At 39.6% G+C, this 5466-nt stretch overlaps 1 pseudogene; it reads left to right on the top strand.

Moving 5' to 3' along the window:
- Positions 1-4987: 4987 nt before the first annotated feature.
- Positions 4988-5084, top strand: LOC120368296 (U6 spliceosomal RNA; annotated as a pseudogene).
- Positions 5085-5466: the final 382 nt, after the last annotated feature.

Here is a 5466-nt window from a genome sequence, read left to right as displayed (position 1 = left end):
CCTTGTGGAGGTTTAGTCAAGATGGAGAGGCCAGTTGACAGTGTACCGTGGGCTAGACTGTCCGTGACATGGAGGAAAAGGCAGAGGTGGGCTGTAAGTCTCCAGAAGAGGAGGAGGGAGGAGTGCCTGCTGAGCTCCTGCCTGATGCCTTTGAATGGGGCCTGCTGGCTTGCTGCATTTGTGTGTGTGTGTGTTTGTGTGTGTGTGTGTGTGTGTGTGTGTGTGTTGTCTTGTCTTGTCTATTATTTTCCCCAAATGAGGCAAGAGAGCAGTGACCAGGTATCTCCCAGGCATCTGACCTCATGAAGACAGTGGAAATGGTTGGATCAGGCCCATTGCCATGTTTGGCTTGCTCATGTCTCCTGGAATAGGCTGCCTGGTGATCATCCCTCTGCCATTCCCTTGACTGCCCTGTGAGTGATGTCTACTCTGAGATCCCAGGCCACTCAGAAAAACTGAAGATTCTCAAGTTCAGGTGCAGGTCCTGGTGGTGAAGAGCTTTGATCTTCTGCAATTGGAGGATCCTCTTTCAGAATAGTAATACAATTTGTGAATTAATAAAATTAGGTATGAAAGAGGCAATGTGAAAAGAAGATAAATTACAAGCTACACAATTTTTAAGGTGACAAAACTACAAGCATCACAAAAGAATATCATATTTTAAATTATCTGCCTGGAATACTGTGTAATTTTTTTTGTTGTTGTTTATCTTTTGGCTGCATTGTCTTTGATAGCAGTTTTTTTTTTGATATTGCTTTTTATAGAGAGAATCTAAAGATAATCTTGAGGAAGAAGGTAATGTGTGCAAAGCGCTCAAATATGAACTGGTACATGCTAGTACAGGAAGAGGAATGACTGGCTGAAGGTGACAGTGAATGACAGAGATGAGGCCCCTGGCAAGGTGCACTAGGTGCACTAGTATACTTTGCCTTTGCATGACCATAAGCCATTAAAATCTCATCAGAAGTCATCGTGAGTTAATGCATGAAACAAATACAGGTGCAGATGTCTAGAAGCAACAATGGCATTTCCACTGAAGCCACACATTGAAGGTTTATTGTAAAATGTTGCACTGAATACTTTATACACACCTGTCATGGTTAGTCATTATTGCGATTTTCTCCAGTCTGTGGGTTACATGCCGCATGCTGACCCACAATACCATACTGCAAGGTAGGCTGTGTATTGGCCAGGTGCATACCTGGCAAAGGTCTGCTCTGCTTCGGCTCAGCTGTAGATGGGCCCTGTGAGGCCTAGATGGGTCGTGAGGGGTGTGTTCCATAGGACTGGGCTTGTGGGCAGAAGAGTCATAGGTACGGTACTCTGGCCAGGAAAAGGCAAAGGGTCCTGTTCCTACCTGGTGTTCTGTGGAGTGCATCTACCCTGTAGGAAAAGGCTCAGGTCTGAAGAAGAGGCATAGACTTTGTGTCTTCAGGACCCAGCAGAACAGAGGCCTTGTGGAGGTTTGGTCAAATTAAGAAATTTGTTAAGATCAAGTACTCAGAAATATAAAAACAGAAGGAACATACACTGTTGGCATGAGTGTAAACTGATGTAAGCACTTCAAAAAGCATTATCTTATAAACTTGAATCTAAGTAAGTCCTGTGAACCCATTGATTCTCTATATACCTGGGAGAAATTCCTGCCCCTGATTACTAAAAAAGCATGTACAAGCGAATGTTTTTAGCAGCCTTTGTAGTAGCTAGAATGAGAATAACGTCCAAATGTAGGAAAATAGATATATAAGAGCTGGGTATATTTACTCAGTGGGATATGATACAACTGTGGAAATGAATGACCCAGAGCTGCCACCATCATGAAATGGATGGATAACAGTGAGCCTCAAAACTTCAGAGTTGGTAATATAAGATGATACCATTTTCATCAAGCTAAAAACCAACCTGAGCTAAACAGTGTATTGTTTAGTAATACAGACATAATCTGGATTTTTTTTTTTGAAAGAAGGATATGCACAAAACTACAAATAGTTGTTCCCTCTGGGGCAGAGGCAGAGGAGTGCATTCAGGGCGCTTTAAGGGTTTCCTATGTTGGACATGGTCTCATTCTGAGCTTGGTGGTTGAGTTGGGTACTGGTTTTGTGAGTATGCCTCATAACTCTGACATACATTGTATCTGTCTTATTGCCTCTATCAAGTATTGCATAATCTAAACAGCCTGTCCTCCATGCAGCTCCTGACAGGTAATGACAGTTTTCATAAATTATCCAAATCAGAAAAAAAGTTAGATACCATGAAATACTGTGAAATTCCCTCCTTCCAAAGGAGGGAATCCCATGTAGGTCACTTCTCTTGCCTGACTGCACATGTGTGCTGGTGTACAGGTGGGGAACAGCCAGCAACTCACAGGGGCGGGAAGGCGGATCTTGCTACCATTCTCTGACCCATTTCCAGTCCTCTACCTTATACTTCTATATCAATTTCTGAGATCAGACCTCTTTGTTTTAGCTGTTCCAGAAAGGGCCTTGTGAGTATTGGAGTGTGGTAGTCGCTTTATGGAGTTAGATGGGATCCTGGGGTTCATGACCCCTCTGTTTTCAGTTCCAAATGCGTACCTGTTTGTAGGCTCTTTTCCCATCCATACCAGGTATCTTCAGGCCCTGAGCCCTCAGGAAGGGTCAGAGAGGAGAGGAACTGCTGTGCTCCTGCCCCACACCCTCCAAATTGAGTGCCTGCATTTCTGTCCCAGGGCTCTGCAGATTCCAAAATATTATCACTCAGTCTTCTCCACAGTGGCTTCCTCTCTGCTTCTCTTTGTCCTTGTCATTTTCTTAAACCATTTTTAGTCATTTCATGCTATTTTGAGCAGTCTATCTTCTAGGCTCAAGTCACCATCCCTGAAGGTCAGGGTAACTTCCTGTATTGAAATTTGCCTTTTCTTCTATAAGTGAATAAAGAAAAGACGTTCTGGTTACTTGGATCATCCAGAAGGTTTCCTGTTGGTGGAGGTTTGGGAGGAATGGAGCACAGACCCTTTGGCCTGCTGCTGTTTCTAGTCTGACAGGCACAGCCCCTCCCTCTGCAGTTCCTGGAAGGCTGCTGAATTCTGAAGAAGCTTTTCTTAAATAGCCATGACATTGCTATGTCTTTTTTTTTCTTGCAACTTTAAATTTTAAGATGTTTATAACAGTGTTAAATTTTCACTCTGATTTCACAATCATAAGGCAGATATAGCATGCTTATCAAAGGGATTACTTCTTGTACTTTATGCACTAATTTATCTCTTTCAGGGTAGAATGCATTATTTAATCTGTTTTAAAAGATTAAATTATTTTATTCCTTTACATTACAAGGGGTGACACTGGCTTCTTCTGACAATGGCACCTAGCCAAGCAGAAACTTCCACTTGTGCCTGCCACCACCTCAGGTACCAAGCCAATGGATTGAACTTTGTAGGCCTGTAGACAAATGCAGAGCTCAAGTTAATTTAGAAAATACCATGCATAACCTGGCATTCTCTTTCTAACCCCATACAGTCAAGACAGACTTAAGGCATGAACATGTCATTTCAGCTGTCAAAGTAATGAAACCAACAGCCAAGAGCTGGTAGTAATTCAGGATTATTGAAGACAAAACAACTTAGAATGACATTTGAATAGGTTTGTGTGTTTCTTCCAGCTCATATTTTAAAACTGAACATCATTCAAATGGACTTTCTTTAATATACTATGAACATACTGAAAAGGCAAAATAGAAATATCCATTGAATCATAATTGTCCATGTCATAGACAAGGTTATAGAAGTATACCTGTCATATCCTTTTTAGGTTCCTCATCTTTACTAATGCTATTTTCCCAGTGACTGGATTTAATCAAGTTCCCCCATCTACTTCTGACGTAGGTGAAACTGTCTTCATAACTGGGTTGGAAAGAGGAGCATCTATTTAAGATCACATTTATACTTGAAATATCTCTCCCCAGTAGGGAAAGATAATATTGTCACTTAGTACTTGGGGTGGATGATGATATTAAATGCTTTTCCTCAAAGGCAACATAGTTGTTGAATCAAGGCCTTGTCTGAAATTGCAGAGACTTTAACATCTTTGAAGGGAGATGGCCAGGCATGTTTCCAAGAAGTCATCAATTTTCACTATTCTTTCTTGTCCCTGTGGAAAACAGAGTTTAGATAGCTGACCATACTGCCCACTGTAACCTTGAGATATCAGATTTATTGAGGAATCATTTATATACAGTAAAATTTTCTTTTATTTGGTGCTCAGTCTGTGCATTTGACAAATATATAGAATTGTGTAATAACCACTGCATCCCCCAAAAAGTTACCTCTTGCCTCTCTGCAGTCAGCCTTCTTTTTCTTTCCCAGCCTCTGATAACCACTTTCTCTCTTTATAGTTTTACTTTTTCCAGAATGTTATATAAATGGCATCAGAGAGCATGGTGGCTTTTGTATTTAGCTGCTTTCACTTAGCATGCTTTTGAGATTCATTCATATTATTTCAGCATAAGTTGTTTCTGTTTTTATTTTTCTTTTCTTTTGTTAACATTTTAGTGCATGGATATATCAAAATGTATTTATCCATTCACCAGTTGGGGAACATTTGGGTCATTTTTAATTTTTGGCAATTTCAAATCAAGTTGTATGAACATTAACATACAGATCTTTGTGTGAATGTATATTTTCACTTCTCTGGAGTAAATACATAGGAGTGGGATTGCTGGGTTACATGGCAGGTGGAGGTTTACTTTTATAAAAACTACCAAACTATTATCTAAAGTAGCTGCACCATTTTGCATCCCTACCAATACTAAGTACTATTTAGGGAAGTTCCAGTTGCTTAATATATTCAGCAGTTCTAAGTATTGTCACTTTAAAAAATTAGCTATGCTAATATGTATATAGTGGTATCTCCTTGTGGTTTTGATTTTTATTTTCCTCACAACATCAAGCATCTCTATATAGGTTTATTTGCCATATGAATCTCCTTTAACAGAGCCTGTTCATACAGTAATTTTTTGGCCATTTAAAAGTGGGTTTTCATTGGAACAATACAGAGATTAGCATGGCCCTTGTACAAGGATGACAAATTCATGCAGCATTCCATGTTTTTTAAAAAATGGATTTTCACAACAACAAACTTATATAGTCCATAGACTCTAAAAAGCAATTACACAATAAAACTACAAAGTAACCCGCTAACAACTTCACAATAAGATCAAATCCTCACATGTCAATATTAACCTTGAATATAAATGGCTTAAATGCTTCACTTAAAAGGCACACAGTGGAAAGTTGGCTTAAAAAAGATAAGATCCTTCATCTGCTGTCTTCAAGAGACCTATCTCACTTGTAACAATGCCCATAGGCTCACACTAAAGGGGTAGAGAGAGATCTATCACAAATGGAAAAGAAAAAAGAGCAGGAATCATTATTCTTACATCAGATAAAACAGACTTTAACAACAGTAAAAAAGAAACAAAGAAGAGTATTAT

This window comes from Saimiri boliviensis, chromosome 5 (assembly GCF_048565385.1).
Source record: "Saimiri boliviensis isolate mSaiBol1 chromosome 5, mSaiBol1.pri, whole genome shotgun sequence".
NCBI lineage: Eukaryota > Metazoa > Chordata > Mammalia > Primates > Cebidae > Saimiri > Saimiri boliviensis.
The sequence above is the reverse complement of the archived record's forward strand: the minus strand, read 5'-3'. Positions and strand labels throughout refer to the sequence as shown.